We start from the raw sequence: 18,301 nt of genomic DNA, 5'->3' as shown, positions 1-18,301 counted from the left end.
TAGTGCCAGTTTTTGTGTTGATTCTTGCAGATATCTCCATAGACACCATAGACACCATTTCACCATATCATCCATATCATCTATGAATAGGGACAGTTTTATTTCTTCCTTCCCAGCATGTGTATCTTTTCTTTTCTTAACGTTTTCCGTCAGTCTGGTGTTAAATAAAAATGAGGACAGGGACAATCTTGATTTGTTTCCCAATCGTAGAGGCAAGGCATTTAGTTTTTCAGCATTACATATGGTTTTCACTATATTTATAAAAAAATTTTTAGTAAAAATGTTTTAAAAATGTATTTTAACCACCATCGTATTCCCATCCAGGCAAAGGGACAATTTAGAAGAGGTTTTACTTGAAGTGTCTAACCAAGGAAGTGCAAAAGTGCTGCCTATGTCGTTTTCAGGTTAGCCTGTCAGTCATCTTGACTGAAACATTACGACCATTGCTTCCACAAGTATAATACAGTAGTTCACAAAAGTTTGCAGTAATGTAGGGTCTGCTTAGCATTTCCAGTGCTGCAGAACCTTAGAGAATGAGGGCCATCTCTTTCTGCCTTAGGATTTGTCGGAGCTACTTTCCCCCGTGCCTCACTGGAAAGCAAACCACAGAGCCTCAGCTTCTGCCGCCATTTCCTCCTCTGGTCGCCTCAGAGTTGCCTAGTTTCCCTCCTCTCCATCATGGTGCTGGAGTTTATCATGGACGCTGTTGTCCTGTGAAAATCTCTAGCCTTCCTGCGAAGAATGTGGATGTGAACGTGCTTTATAGTCGGTCTTGCTTTGGGGCCATCCTGTGTGGAAAAGGTGAAAGAAGTCCCCTGGAAAAGCTTCCCCACCACCGTCTGACTCTCTGGGTTGTTTGAAACAAGTTGGCCCCTTCATCAGTACCCAGATCTCAGAAAAGCTCCACTGGCTGAAGGGGACCCACAAGGACATGTTCTGGTACTATTGGTTTCTTGTTCATGAGTGCAAAGGACAGTTCTGTTTTGAGAAACACCACAGAAACCTTGATAAACCTGAATGACATTCCCTCACAGTTAAAATGTGGAAGTCCCCCACTATTCTTAGTTTGCTGAGAGGTTGGTTTTGGTTGTTTGTTTTATTGTGTTTTGTTTTTGCTTTTGTTTCATGAATGGGTGTTGGATTTTGTCAAATGTTTTTTTCTGTATTGATTCATATGAACACATGATTTTTCTTTAGCCTAATGATCTGATTAATTATATTACTGATTTCTGAATGTTGAACAAGCTTTACATATTTGGAATAAAACCACTTAGTTGTGGTGTATAATTCTTCTTATATATTGTTGGATTTTATTTACTACTTCATTGAGAATTTTTGTATCTATGTTCATAAAAGATATTGATCTGTAGTTTTTGTTTGTTTCCTTGCAATGTCTTTATCTGATTTTGCTATTAGTGTAATGCTGGCCTCATAGAATGAATTGGAAAGTGTTCCCTCTTCTCCTATCTTCTGAGTTTTTTAAAGTGTTAGTATTGTTTCTTCCTCGTTGCCCTACCAGTAGTCCTGAGAGCCAAGTGGCTTTATCAAGTAGTAGTCACTACAGTGAGGTTCCAAATAAAACTGATTTGCATCTTTCCTTCTTTATTTTTACTATTATTATTACTACTATTACTATCATTATTTTAATTTTCTCTGCCCTGAATGTGCATTTTCCAGTTGCCCTAATTTTCAATGTAAGCGCTTCTTCAAAATAAAATAATTAGGATTTACAATTTTAAAACGTTTCAAATATAATTGATGTAGATACTATAAAGCAGATTTTGTAAAATTCTATTCGATATTCAAAAAATATTTCTAGGAAAAAAATCTAGAAGCTAATTATTTGGCAGTCATTTATATAAAAGCTTTTTAATCATCCCATATATGCATCAGTCACTTGTGAATGAAAAAATACAATATTTACTATATGCATCAAAGAATACACATATATTAAAATTTAAACGGGAAGGAAGTTAATGAATAATACTCAGTATTGGTATAGACAAGGCATATCAATTGCAAATACTTTTATGTGCTTATAACACACTTTTTCATTTTTATCCTTTCTTAAGTATCTTATTCAATTTTATTTTCAAAAATACCAAAATACTTAGTAATATTCTATTTAAGACAATGATTTAGTAACTGTGGCTTGAAGCACGCATACAACAAATTATCTATCTATCCATCATCTATCTATCTATCTATCCATCTATCATCTATCTATCTAGCATATCTATCTCTGTCTGTTTTTATTCTGGCACAAGAAAACTTCAATGAGCCCTTATCTCTCAAAACCTGTTTTATGTCCTTAATTGGTGCAAAACAATGAAATCTATAGAAGCATTGACTGTGAGGAGAATTAGGCTTGTTTCCATTTGAATTCTTTCTTTTTTTTTAAGATTTTATTTATTTATTTATTTGACAGAGAGAGACACAGCGAGAGAGGGAACACAAGCAGGGGGAGTGGGAGAGGGAGAAGCAGGCTTCCCGCCGAGCAGGGAGCCCGATGCGGGGCTCAATCCCAGGACCCTGGGATCATGACCTAAGCTGAAGGCAGATGCTTAACAACTGTGCCACCCAGGTGCCCCACATTTGAATCCTTTTTGACTGTGTACCATGACAGTAATTTTTTCATTGTACTATTGAATCAGTTTTATAAATATTTTTTTAAAGATTTTATTTATTTATTTGACAGAGAGTGGGAGACAGAGTGAAAGCACAAGCAGGGGGAGCAGCAGAGGGAGAGAGAGAAGCAGGCTCCCCCCTGAGCACGGAGCCCGATGCAGGACCCTGGGATCATGACCTGAGTGGAAGGCAGACGCTTGACTGACTGAGCCACCTAGGCACCCCTGTAAATATTGTTTTAAAATTCTCTTTGTTCCCAAAGTTCCCAGGAAACCAACCTATTGTAGAAGGTCATTTCTACAGACAGTATTTTCTGTTTTTCTAGATTACCAAATACATTCATGGCATAGGGTGCACCTTTGGATAGAATATATTTACTCTATATAAATACAAAGGAGCATTTAGATCAATGCAAAAATATTTAAATCATCAGAATGCTCTGAAAAAATTCTTATCCTTATTATGCAAATATATAATTATGTTTTATTCTTGGGCAGATTAAATCCATGAACCCTTTAAAACTAAAATGAGAATATTTTCTGACCTTGAGAACTTTTGCTTTAATCACTTAAACAATGAAAAACTATCCAATCCAGACTTGGGAAATGTCAGCATGTATCTTGTGATGTTTATTTTGTTTTGTTTTTGTCAAAGAGATGGCTGAAATGGTGAAATGAGCATCTGAACATATGAAGGTAGACACTTTTCTCTGCAAACTTTTCATTTGGGAGTCCTTATGCATAACATTATTTTCCTGGTAATTTATATTATATACTGTTATATTTTTTTATTCTTAGAGTTTTGCTTAGTGTGTTCTGCTAAATGTTGAACATTAAGTGATCAATAGCCATATTATCTTCTTCTGTATTTAATAGTAATACTTCTAAAATTTAGCATAATATTTTTTGTTTAACATAATATTTTTGTGATAATTTTCTAATATATTAGTCATCATATTAAGGAAGGTAATTTTTATTTATAGTTTGCTAAATACTTGTGCCAGAATTTTTCATGGTTTGTATACTTACTGAGCATCTCTTTCTTTAAGAAGAATTTCCTTTTTTTTTTTTAAGATTTTATTTATTTGACAGAGAGAGACACAGCGAGAGAGGGAACACCAGTAGGGGGAGTGGGAGAGGGGGAAGCAGGCTTCCCGCCAAGCAGGGAGCCCGACGTGGGGCTCGATCCCAGGACCCTGGGATCATGACCTGAGCCGAACGACTAGCCACCCAGGGGCCCCCAAGCAGAATTTCCATAAAAAACAGCTGAATATCATGACTCATAACATTTATTGGAATATTGAATATGAATATATCTCAGGCAATTAAGAATAGTCTCTTTCTAACAGAAGGAGATCCAGGAAGAATTTTTTCAAATACGCTTGTACTCCCATTAGTAATTCTAAAAATTATATTAGCTTATTTATTTAGTCAATTTTACTCTTTCTTTGGTAGTTTTTTTTTTAAATATGTCATTTTTAAAGAAAAATCTCACATGAATTACTTTATAAAAATATATTAAAACTGTAATCAAAACATACAACTTACAGCATTAGAGACAATATGTATAAATCATATATACTTGATAAGAATTTAAAATCAGACTACATAAAGAAAAATTCAGTGTCAAAAAGAGAAGCCAGTTAAAAAATGGGCAAAAGACTTTAATAGATATTTCTCCAAAGAATATATACAACTGACCAGTAGCACATGAAAAGGTGCTCAACATAATTAGTCATTATGGGAATTGAAATCAGTGAGATACCACTTCACATCTACTAGGATGCCTGTAATATTGATGACTAAGAAAGATAGAAAACAAGAAGTATTGGCAAGGATGTGAAGAAATTAGAACCCTGGTGCATTGTTGGTACTAATGTAAGATTGTGTAGCTGCTGTGGAAAACAATTTGATGGTTCCTCAAAAGTAAAGCATGAAATTACCATATGATCCAGCAATTTGACTTTCAGGTATATACACAAAAAATTGAAAATAAGGATTTAAACAGATATTTATAAAAAAGGTTTATTGCAAAATTATTCATACTAGCAAAAAAGGTAGACACATGTGTCCATCACCATCAGCTGATGAATACATAAACAAAACACACACACACACACACACACACACACACACACACAGAGGAATATTATTCAGCCATAAAAGAAATGAATGCATCTTTCTGATGCATGCTCCAATATGGATGGAACTGAAAACATTATGTGAAGTTAAATGAACCAGACCAAAAGGACAAATATGGTATGATTCCACTTATATGAGATATCTAGAATAAATAAATTCATAGAGATAGTATAGATTAAGGATTTACCAGGGACTGGGGGGGGATGGTGAATTATTGCTTAATGGATACTCAATTTCTGTTTACTGTGATAAAAATTTTTGGAAACAACAATGATAGTTGCACAACACTGTCAATGTAATAACCAATTCTAAAAATCTGTTTTGTTTTGTTTTGTTTTTTAAGGTAGATCCTGAAATAATAATGGATATTAATTGAATGGTTGAAAGTCAGTCTTTGGCACTAGTCTTAACATGGCTGTCATTCTAAGACCTTCAAGTCACTAAACAACCTGCAGCCCCACTTTTTCACATCTGTAAGCTGAGAACATTCTAAAAGATGATATTTGAAGACTCACAAGTCCAACTATATTATGATTATATACAATTTTTCTGTTCTTCTTAACAAGTGGATATAAAGGTCATTAAAAATGTGAACTATCATCAAGATAAACCAGTTACTGTAGAAACCACTTCTTTGATTGTATTGATTCCACTGATTTCAGGTTATTAGACTGAGTAAAAGTATTGAAACTTGGAACAGGTAATATAGAGGAAAACTAGCATTATTGGTCTATGAAGTTGGAAGTATGCAATTTTAGTTACATTATGAATAAAGAATTCCTTGTCATATGTTAAGAATGTGAAATAAATATGGGAAGCTCTATCTACTTTCAGTGATAAATAAAACCAGAACTTTTAGATTTCTGTGATGGCTGATCACTTAAAAATTAGTTCAGTGGCCTTTGCAGAAAGGTTGACTTCCTTTCTCAGAGCCTCAGACATTAAGAAAAAATTCTATAATTATGACAGTAAGTTTTAGTCTTCTTTATGAGATTAATCAAATAAAAATATGTATTCTTTAATATCATTTTAAATACCAAGGAAATTCTATGTGTTGAAGAGATTTATCTTAATTCTCAAAAATGTAAAAGCAGCACTTATGATATCAGAGAATAAGCAAGGAATTAAATCTACCTTGAAATTTTGGACTGTAATAGTCTTCGGAGGATTTCCTTCCTATGCCAGTTGAGAAATGATGAGGTTTATAGGACAATGTAAATGCATACAGAGCATGCTCAAGTATTTTCTTAATACTACTTCACTCTCTAGATCAATCCTCATTAAACAATCATATTTACTTCCATGAGATTATGTTTACAATATCTAAAGCTGTTTTTGTATGAACCTTATTACTGTGTGATAAATTATTACTCTCCATATTCAGGAATCAACTAAGTTTAAAAGGTGATGCTAAAACTTGATTTCAATTATTTTTTAAAAAAATGATATATTTGAAATTTAGTTTTCAGGCTTCCTGATCCCGATTTTTGTCTTCATTTTATCTAGTAACTTTTTACAATTCTTTTCTGCTCCCATTCATGTTGGTCACAGACTGCTGTGAGAATCTTTCTTTACTCATAGGTTTGCTTTATGGAAGTATGTGTTCATGGCAGCAGGCAAGACTACCTGCAGTAATCTGGGTCACTTATGTTTTACAGATCACTGATTTCTGTACCCAAAAGAGTCTTAAATTACAATCATGGATATACACGTGTGCACGTGCACACACACACCAATCTTTCACTTTGTGCAAGAGTTAATATGAAGATAATGCAGTGTCTGTGGAAAATGAAAAATGAAGACAAAAAGAGTAATAGGATGGAAAGAAGACATATAACATTATGATTACTATTTCTGTGCTGCATTTTCTTGGACTTTCTCCTATTTTCAGTAGTCGTGTTTATGGAAAGACATATTGTCCAAGAAAAAACGTAATTCCGTGGCAATTTCTCAACTTTGAAAAAATATTTTAATCCACCACCCACAGGTGCTATTATCATAGCCATCCTGGCAAAAGTAACTACTTCTAGCCTGTAGATTATTCTAGTAATATTTAGAAATATTAGAAGTCTGCCCACACCCACCATGCCAAAATTGAACTTAATGGCACATGAAACTTAATTTTACTTAAGCTATTGTTTACTAATACCTAAGAATTAAAATAAAACAATTTATTATTTTAATGCTATTCTGTGATTATAAACAAATGTTTACCCTAAATAAGTAAATTTTGCATACGAATAACAAAATATTAAAGATAATTCAAATTTAGATACTTTGATCCAGGGAATAAAGTGAAAAAAGTCACTTACCACTTTAACAAAACTATTATGTTTAATTTTTATTTCTTATGTTTATATTTTTTATTTATGATAGGCACAAGCAAAAGGATATATTTTCTTTTTTTAAATAAAGCATATCTGTACACATATACATTGTAAAAAAAGTGTGTTATTTTGTAAGCTAGGAGTTCACATATTCAATGTGTAGTAAGCATCTTTATATATTATTAAATATTTTTATAATTGTATAAATTTTAATTATTGATACATAAAATAAAACAAATATTGAACAAAAATTTCTAATTACCACAATTTTATTTTATTCATTTTTTAAACATTCCATTGAGATTGTATTTTTAAGAATTCAAAAATACTATTTAAATATAGCTAATATAGAATGCTATATTAGGTTCAGGTGCACAGCATAGTGATTCAACATGTCTATACATTACACAGTGTTCACCATGATATGTGTATTTAGCATCAGGCACCATACAACATTATTACAATATTGTTCATTATATTTCTTGTACTTATTATCTTGGTGACTTACTTGTTTTCCAACCTGAAGTTTCTATGTCTTAGTTTCCATCACCTATTTTGCCCATTTCCCCCACTCCCTTCCCCTCTGGCAACCACCATTTTGTTCTCTGTATTTATGAGTTTGTTTATTTTTTGTTTTAGTTTTCACTATTAGTCAAATCATATGATATCTGTCTTTCTCTGACTGACTTATTCACTTAGCATATTGCCCTCTAGGTCCATCCATGCCATCACAAATGGCAAGATTGTGTTCTTTTTACGTAGTAGTAATATTTCATTCAATATATATACCACATTTTCTTTATTCATTCATCCATCAGTGGACACTTAGGTTGCTTCCATATCTTGGCTATTGTAAATGATGCTGCAATGAACATAAAGGTGCATAGGGTGCATAATTTTTTTTTTAAGAGAAAGAGAGAGAAAAGAGTGCATAAGCAGAGGGGGAGGGGCAGAAGGAGAGAGAGAATCTTAAGCAGGTTCCACACCCAGTGTGAAGCCTGATGCAGGGCTCAATCTCATGACCCTGAGACCATGACCTAAGCCAAAATCAAGAGTTGAAAGCTCAACCGACTGAGTCACCCAGGCACCCCTGCGGTGCATAATATTTAATGATTGACATTATGACTGACCATCAGAAAAATTTAACTTAATTTTTTATAAACCAGTCTTCTCATCTTTGGATATGTCCATCTTTTCATTTTAATAACCAGAGTGATGACAAATAGGCATCAGGTTAAATTAATATATAATCAGTTATAATTTTATGGAATAAATTTCTATAAGTAAAAATACAAAACTTTACTGTTTCTCATATATATTCTGAAATGATCTCTAGAATACTGTTCTGATCTCTTAGAAGCAAAACAATCAATTTACTGTTTTCCCACCATCCTTGATATCATTTTGTTATCAATATATTAATATTTTAGGAGTTGACACTATTTGAAAAATTAAAATTTTTTATTTCTATTCACATATTTATTAGACACTTTGCGTCTAATATTTTGTTCCTCTTTTTGCAACTCTCTGTATTATTGATGTCTTTGAAGAATTAGTCTTGAAAAAAAAAGTTTTCCAACAATAATGTTAATCATATTATGCTATATTTATACATCAAATGTATGTTTCAGTTTTAAAATTATAGTAAGAGTTTCAGGTGATTTCTTATAATTATTAAGTCACCAAAGTAACTAGTCTTTTTTTACAGATTAGAATTTGATAGATTCAATAATTAATAGCCCTTTTTTAAAGGGAAATAAAAACAACTAAGAGATTTTACTAGATAATTTCTTTGAATTATCATTTTAAAATCTAATTAGAATGCAGTCTCCACAAATTAAAAGATTTAGCAGCAGCACAACTTTTAGTATGAAATAGTAGAACACTAATTGAATGTGAATTGGACCATATATTCCAATTACTATCCTTCATACTATATAGGAAATACTGGTGTGTTATGAAGTATATTAAAACTTCATTAAATCAAACTTAAAATCTATTAAAAGAAAAGTATACATGCATTTGTCTCAGTCTTACCAACAATCACAAAATTTTTATGTATCATTAATCTTGGATTTCTAAAGCAAGAAGTTTTAATAAACTTAAATATTTCTTATATATGACCCCTTAACTTTATTATTATCCAAATGAAAATATATTTACTGTTTAGTTATAATTACAAAATTAAGAATATATGGTTATTGTGCCAAATAATTTTCTGCCATTGCAAAATGCATTAAAAGACCAAATCACTAACACCTAAATAAAATAATTACTGTTTTATACTGGGGTGCATCTTTTTACAATTTATATCTGAACATGTGTATCTGTATAGGCAGTACGTGTGGGTGTCTATAATTATTCACAAAATAAGATCAGTGTATCAATATTTCATGCTGACCACAATACAATGTCAAAGGATATGGACATTTTGTAAAACTAGTCCTGCATAGTCTTGAATTGAAAAGTTACACTTCTGAAATGTGATTGCTATCACAAACTTGAAAGAAGAGTTCACTGAACCTGGTCCTTGTCACTATTAATATGCCTCATCATATGCAAAATAATATTTCTAACATTATTTTAACATTTTCTATATTTAACATTATTATTTAACATTGTTTTAGATTGCATTTCTATGAATACCAGTAGAATGAAACAAATTTCGCCTATTTTTTTCTATTTTTTGAACAATTTTTGTGAATTTTCTAAACATACATTGACCTTTTTTTCTTTTGAATTATCCATTTTCTATATTAATTAATGAGTGTTTCTCTACCATGGGTGTTAATATCAGTTATTGTGCAAATATTCTTCATAATTTGAAATTTTGCTTGAATTCTTTTTTTTATTTTAACCTCCTTGAGTTATAATTAATGTATCCATATATTTCTGTGTACAGATTTTCTGTATTTTCTATATTTCATGTTTAATGCATAAATACCCATCTGCATCAAAGCTGATTAAATATTTACCTTTAATCTTGTTTCATTTTAAATACATACTTTTAATATAAAACCCATGATAATTTTCCAGTATCTTACAATATTTCTACTTATCTTAAAGTTCATTATGCAATAGGGGCAATATTAAATATTGTCTACTATATAATAGCAACATCTTGTTATTTATGAAAGAGTTCATTCAGTAGTGCTAACTTAATTTTTGGTTGTGTTCTCCTAAACACTATATATGATACCGTAACCAAATATATTTCAATATTGATGCAAACACATCAAAAATGAGAAAGTGATCAGTAAATTAGATTAATATTTTGAATATTAATAGTAGTTTAGTATTTATTAAGCCTCTTCTATTTTATAAGATCCTGAATAGGAGATTTGATTGTACAACCTCATGTGATTATCATTTATCCCTATGAAGAGAACTTTCTTATCCCCATTTTACAAATGAGTAAATGTTTGCTCAGAGCATTATAATAACTTTAATTTCATAGAAAATCTAATCCACAACAAGGACCTTAAAGACTAACCCATGTTGCTTAGATAGAAGGGGTGAAGAGCTTATTATTAATGAGAAAGACTTGGGCTGTATTTTAGTTATATGCTTTAACACATTAGTATAAATAATGCTGCTGCTTTAGTCAAATTGGGTAATAATGAAGCCGTGAAAAAGATATAAAGTAAATTTCATTCAGTGGCATAAAGTAAACCAGCCATAAATTAAATTTGGGGTGGTGTTGCATAGTAAGCGAATATCTCTTGGTTAATAGCACATTTATATTTTAACCTGATATGTTATTTTTTAAAGTTCGATATTATGATTTCTTGGAAGTATATCTCATTTTACCAAGTGCTGCAGTGTATGTCTACTCTTTTTCCATAATATGTGTCAGTAAAAGTAATAACTGAAAATATTATACTTGGAGATTCTAATAATGACAGCAGCTAGCCAATACATATCTCAGAAAAATAAAATTTGTCACATATATTCACAGTACCTTTTGTCCCTCCAGCTAAATTTTTTAATATTTTGAGATACCTCTTTTATTAAAACAGAAAATGAAAAAGTATTTTAGGAGTTATTGAAATGACAAAAATGCTATTTTTAAATTTAATGGCTTTATTATTTGCAAGAGACATTATATTTTCAACTGAGGTTGTGAGCACATTAACGGCATTCTAATCACATTGTTCTGGAAACAAGGACTAAGATGTGTATGAAATTTTCCAGACAATTATATTACATATACACTTACAGAGACACATTCACTCACATATGGGCATATTTTATACTTGCTGGGACATTTCCAACTATTATTACCTTCTCTTTATGTACTAATTGATACTAGTACAGATTCAAGTATTTTTCAATATGTGATTCCTTATAATAGTAAGTTACAAATGAAAAGGTAAAAAATAATCTTAAATATTCTAAGGCCTCATTTATGTGTAGGTCCTAACAACAAACAGATATTTAAGGTAAGTTTTAAAGCAATTAACACTTTTCTTTCCCTTCCCTGAAGGTGGGTAAGGAGGAAAGGGGGACCAGGAAGCAACATTTCTCTGTTTAAAATATTTAGATAAAGTTTCTAGAAACATCAATCTGTTTTTTTAACACTGGTCTTGGCAACTGTGTCAACTTCTTGTATGTATGTCTTATACTTTTATTAGCTGTTAATATACTAGAATAACAATAAATTAAAAATTAGTGTATTTGGGAAAAAAGATTGTTTTTGGCACCCAAAGAGATATATCTACCAAACTATGAAAACAATGCAGTTTTAATTAGGGCAAATGAATTGAAGAGGCATGATTTAATGTATATTCTGCTACTGATGAAAAGAGTTTTCAAAGGCTTTGATTTCTGGCAATTTAAGTGTTTTAATATGTTATTGTTTCTGTCTTAATATGTTGTGACTGTAACAGTTTCTTGTTTTCTTAAAGTATCTGTTTACCTAAACTCCATAGTAAGAGAAATCTTGAATGACATCCAACTGGGTGCTGGCTTTCCAGAATATGAGTACATTTCCCAAACTCTCCCACATGTATGTGGGGCTATATGACTAATATCTGGTTGAGGGATACAAAAGAGAGCACTATGTGCCACTTTGGGAGGAGTTCTTCAAGAGCTTATAAGGTTTCTATTCGTTCTTCCATACTAGTTGATCTCATGGTCTCAACACCCATGGACTGCACTTGCACTTACTTGCATGAGAGAAAAGAAAACTTCTACCCTGATTACTTTATATTCTATTTAACTGAAATTAGTGTAGCCACCCCAGATTTTTTTGATTACTCGTCTGGCATGTCTTTATCTATTCTTTTACGTTTAATCTTCTCACGTAATTATGTTTCACTGTGTTTTTTTGTAAGCATTGAGTTGTGTGTGATTTTTTAAATCCAGATTGTTTTTGGTGTCATTGTAATTTATTTATCTTTATTGTGATTATGTTGTGTTTAGATTTAGTCTTATATTATTTAAATGTGGTTACACATGTCCTTCCTTACACTTTTGTAAACCTCCCACATTCTCATAAGCAATACTTCTTTATATTTATGTACGTGTTTTTTTTTTTTACTTTTATTTTATTATGTTAGTCACCATACATTACATCATTAGTTTTGGATGTAGTGTTCCAAGATTCATTGTTTGCGTATAATACCCAGTGCTCCATACAATATGTGCCCTCTTTAATACCCATCACCAGGCTAACCCATCCCGCCACTCCCCTCCCTTCTAGAACCCTCAGTTTGTTTTTCAGAGTCCATAGTCTCTCATAGTTCGTCCTTCATTTTTCCCTTCCTACTTTCTTCTTTTACCTACTTATTTTTTTTAACATATAATATATTATTCGTTTCATAGGTACAGGTCTGTGATTCATCAGTCTTACACAATTCACAGCACTCACCATAGCACATACCCTCCCCAATGTCCAACACCCAGCCACCCCATTCCTCCCATCCCCTATGACTCCAGCAATCCTCAGTTTGTTTCCTGATATTAAGAGTCTTTTATGGTTTGTCTCCCTCTCTGGTGTCATCTTGTTTAATTTTTTCCTCCCTTCCCCTATGCTCCTCTGTATTGTTTCTTAAATTCCTCATATCAGTGGGATCATATGATACTTGTCTTTCTCTGATTGACTTTTTGCTTAGGATAATACCCTCTAGTTCCATACAGGTTGTTGCAAATAGCAAGATTTCATTTATTTGGTGGCTGTATAATATTCCATAGTGTGTGTATATATATATATCACATCTTCTTTATCCATTCATCTGTTGATGGACATCTTGGCTCTTTCCATACTTTGACTATTGTGGACATTGCTGCTATAAACATCTGGGTGCACGTACCCCTTCGGATCACTACATTTGTAACTTTGGGGTAAATACCCAGTAGTACAAATGCTGGGTCATAGGGTAGCTCTATTTTCAACTTTTTGAGGAACCTCCATACTGTTTTCCAGAGTGGCTGCACCAGCTTGCATTACCACCAGGAATGTAGGATGGTTCCCCTTTCTCCGCATCCTTGCCAACATCTGTCATTTTCTGAGTTGTTAATTATAACCATTCTGACAGGTGTGAGGTGGTATCTCACTGAGGTTTTGATTTGGATTTCCCTGATGCTGAATGATGTTGAGCAATTTTCATGTGTCTGTTGGCCATTTGGATGTCTTCTTAGCAGAAATGTCTGTTCATTTCTTCTGCCTATTTCATGATTGGATTATTTTTTCTTTGAGTGTTGAGTTTGATAAGTTCTTTATAGATTTTGCATACTAGCCCTTTATCTGATACATCATTCGCACATTCTCCCATTCTGTCAGTTGTCTTTTGGTTTTGTTGACTGTTTCCTTTGCTGTGCAAAAGCTTTTTATCTTGATGAAGCCCCAATAGTTCATTTTTGCCCTTGCTTCCCTTGCCTTTGACAATATGTCTAGGAAGAAATTGCTGCGGCTGAGGTCGAAGAGGTTCCTACCTAGGAATAACTCCTCTAGGATTTTGATGGATTCCAGTCTCACATATAGGTCTTTCATCCATTTTGAGTCTATTTTTTGTGTGCTGTAAGGAAATGTTCGTTTCATTCTTCTGCATGTGGCTGTCCAATTTTCCCAACACCATTTGTTGAAGAGACTTTTTTCCATTGGACATTCTTTCCTGCTTTGTCGAAGATTAGTTGACCATAGAGTTGAGGGTCCATTTCTGGGTTCTCTATTCTGCTCCATTGATCTATATTTCTAGTTTGTGCCAGTACCATACTGTCTTGATGATGACAGCTTTGCAATAGAGCTTGAGTCCGGAATTGCGACGCCACCAGCTTTGCTTTTCTTTTCCAACATTCCTCTGGCTCTTCGGGGTCTTTTCTGGTTCCATACAAAATTTAGGATTATTTGTTCCATTTCTTTGAAAAAAATGGATGGTATTGTGATAGGTATTGCCTTAAATGTGTAGATTGCTCTAGGTAGCATTGACAACTTCACAATATTTGTTCTTCCAATCCATGAGCATGGAATATTTTTCCATTTCTTTGTGTCTTCCTCAATTTCTTTCATGAGTATTCTATAGTTTTCTGAGTACAGATTCTTTGCCTCTTTGGTTAGATTTATTCCTAGGTATCTTATGGTTTTGGATGCAGTTGTAAATGGGATTGACTCCCTAATTTCTTTTTCTTCTGTCTTGTTGTTGGTGTATAGAAATGCCACTGATTTCTGTGCATTGATTTTATATCCTGCCACTTTACTGAATTCCTATAAGAGTTCTAGCAGTTTTGGGGTGGAGTCTTTTGGGTTTTCCGCATAAAGTATCATATCATCTGCTAAGAGTGAGATTTTCACTTCTTCTTTGCCAATTCAGATGCCTTTTATGTATTTTTGTTTTCTGATTGCTGATGCTAGGACTTCTATTACTATGTTGAATTAGAGTGGTGATAGCAGACACCCTTGCCGTGTTCCTGACCTTAGGGGAAAAGCTCTCAGTTTTTCCCTATTGAGAATTATATTTGCTGTGGGGTTTTCATAGATGGCTTTTATGATATTGAAGTATATTCCCTCTTCACACTGTGAAGAGTTTTGATCAAGAAATGATGCTGTACTTTATCAAATGCTTTTTCTGCATCTATTGAGAGAATCATCTGGTTCTTGTTCTTTCTTTTATTAATGTATTGTATCACATTGATTTGCAGATGTTGAACCAACCTTGCAAGCCAGGAATAAATCCCACTTGGTCACGGAGAATAATCCTTTTAATGTACTGTAGGAGCCTATTGGCTAATATTTTGGTGTGAATTTGTTCATCAGGGATATTGGTCTCTAATTCTCCTTTTTCATGGGGTCTTTGTCTGGTTTTAGGATCAATGTAATGCTGGCTTCCTAAAATGGTTTTGGAAGTTTTCCTTCCATTTCTAATTGTTGGAATGGTTTCAGAAGAATAGGTATTAATTCTTCTTTAAATGTTTGGTAGAATTGCCCTGGGAAGCCATCTGGCCGTGGGCTTTTGTTTGTTGGGAGATTTTTGATGACTGCTTCAATTTCCTTAGTGGTTTTAGGTCTGTTCAGGTTTTCTATTTCTTCCTGGTTCCATTTTGGTAGCTTGTATTTCTCTAGGAATGCATCTATTTCTTTCAGATTGTCTAATTTGCTGGCATATAGTTGCTCATAACATGTTCTTATAATTGTTTGTATTTCTTTAGTGTTGGGTTGTGATCTCTCCTCTTTCATTCATGATTTTATTTATTTGGGTCCTTTCTCTTCTCTTTTTGGTAAGTCTGGCCAGGAGTTTATCAATCTTATTAATTCTTTCAAAGAACCATCTCCTAGTTTCGTTGATCTGTTCTACTGTTCTTTTGGTTTCTATTTCATTGGTTTCTGCTCTGATCTTTATTATTTCTCTTCTCCTGCTGGGTTTAGGTTTTATTTGCTGTTCTTTCTCCAGCTCCTTTAGGTATAGGGTTAGGTTGTATAATTGAGACTTTTATTGTTTCTTGAGAAAGACTTGTATTGCTGTATATTTTCGTGTTAGGACTGCCTTTGCTGTATCCCACAGATTTTGAACAGTTGTGTTTTCATTTCCATTTGTTTCCATGATTTTTTAAATGTTTCTTTAATTTCCTGGTTGACCCATTCATTTATACATTTCTTTATATATTATATATCTTTACTGTTATTTTAATTAGTATTGATTTCCCAGTGAAGGTCAATGGTTTTACAAAACTGGTCACAGACTTAACTCTTTGCCTGTAATAAACACAAAGGCAGATTTCATCACCTGTACCAGATTTCCTGTAAAACCTAACTATCGCATGGTAACATATGTTCCCATCTGGTACTGGAACCTTCTTCTCCAGAGCTTGTGGAATATCAGTTTGCATATTTTTAGTTTGATTTGCAGTTCTTTCACTCTTTCTAGAATCTGTGGATTTTTCTTTTCTTTTAAGAGCTTTGATTCTAAAAAAAAAAAAAAAACAGCTTTGATTATATATTTTGAAATATTTTATCCAGGATTTCTTTTTAATAGTACAAACGAGTAGTGTCAACTCATGCTACTACTTTGTCAAAACTGTAAAGCCTCTTCTATGTTTTTCTTTTGTAAAACAATTCAATCCTTATTATTATTTTAATGACATAAAACAAAACAAAATTTTTCTATAAAGGGCTAGATAGTAAATATTGTAGGGTTTGCAGGCTATATGGTCTCTGTTGCACTACTCAACTCTGCTGAGCAGCCATAAATAATACATAAATAAGGGGTATGATTGTTTTCTAATAAAAATGATTTGTAAAAATAAATGCATTTCATAACCCTTTACAGATTCTAAAAATGCACTATAAAATGTCTACTTTTTCCCATTATTCTCAGGAAATGTTTTCTAAATACCTTATCTACTTTAATATTTATGTCTGTATCATTCATATGGTGCATTATATCATGCTTTAAATTCATATGTATTGTATTTCTTGATAAAAAAACACTATATGAATTAATTTTATTGTGCCTATGTGGTATTTTGTATAGAATTAGGATTCACTTTGTTGTTGAATATTAATTATTGAAAAAGAATGTGTCAACTATGTATATACATTGTGTTCTAATCCTACAGCAGTATCACCAGATGCTCTATACTCATTTATAGAAGCCCCAGGACTTGCTTTTGTACCTGTAGACATTGTCAATAAATAAAAGAAAAAAACACATCTCTATATCCAATACATTTAGGGCACAAACTGGTTAATCCAAGGAGATGACTAAATTTAGTCCCTGAAATCTTAACCTAAGAATGATGTTTAAAGTATCCACTTTTTTGCCCTCATATTAATTGTTCTTATCATTGTTATTGACACAAAGGCAGTGTAGCACTTAACACATCTCTGAAGGCAGAATATTTCTCCTGCAGTTCAGTATATGGTGTTTGTAAGATAGGACACTTCTGTAGAACACACATGAAACCATATATTTGTATCTCTCAGTTTTTGGTGAGGGTGAGGTGGGAAGAATGGTGTCATCTTTTCCTCAGTAATGAGATTGTTTCCATCAATTTTATGTCATTTCTGATAAAGGATTCATTCTTAAATAAAAATCAGGCCTCTAAAAGAACTTGGCAGTATGTATCTCTGGATGTTATCATACAGCATTTTTTGAAATTGGTAAATAATGAATATCTAACATTAAGGATGGTTTCGTGTGTGAGTAGTGATTTCCAAAGTAAACTGAAATGTTTCTAATTCTTACTCAAAAAATAGTGCATTAGCTAGATGTTAAATGTTTCCAAGGGAGGATGGGGACCACCCCTAGTAAGTAAACAACAATGTTATGGTGAAAGTATTCCAGTAAGAGTTGAGTAATGGTTTATCACTTCAACCTGTTACAGAAATATCCTCTGATTGCATGACTACTTGAGATATTCTGTTATCACATTGTGCTGTGTTTGTTTAAATTTTTAAGTGTTTTTGAAAGCCTTTTTAAGATTTAAATATATAGGGCCTTATTAGTGTTGATAATCTCAATTATAATTTAAAGAATAATAGAATTATAAAAATAATAGAAACAAAAACAAATATTTATTTTTCACTATGGGTTAAATAGATTTAATAGCTATGTAATATCATCACTTAACCAATAACACTTTTTGTATTTTTTGTGTTCACTCAAAATTATAAAACATATAGAAAAACATGTTCATTGTATAATGACAACAGACACCCTTTGGATACAAGATATTCTAGAAATGTAAGATTAGATAACTACCTCTGGG

The 18,301-nt window shown here is 32.5% G+C and overlaps 1 pseudogene; it reads right to left on the bottom strand.

Annotated features, from left to right (window-relative positions):
• Positions 1 to 588: 588 nt before the first annotated feature.
• LOC114208153 (bis(5'-adenosyl)-triphosphatase pseudogene) lies at positions 589 to 1,024 on the bottom strand (annotated as a pseudogene).
• Between the last annotated feature and the right edge of the window lie 17,277 nt (positions 1,025 to 18,301).

This window comes from Eumetopias jubatus, unplaced genomic scaffold, assembly GCF_037043125.1.
Source record: "Eumetopias jubatus isolate StellerSeaLion01/CBP00866 unplaced genomic scaffold, mEumJub1_p1.0 scaffold_2, whole genome shotgun sequence".
Taxonomy (NCBI): Eukaryota; Metazoa; Chordata; class Mammalia; order Carnivora; family Otariidae; genus Eumetopias; species Eumetopias jubatus.
Note: the sequence above shows the minus strand (reverse complement) of the source record. Positions and strands in the feature narration are given on the sequence as shown.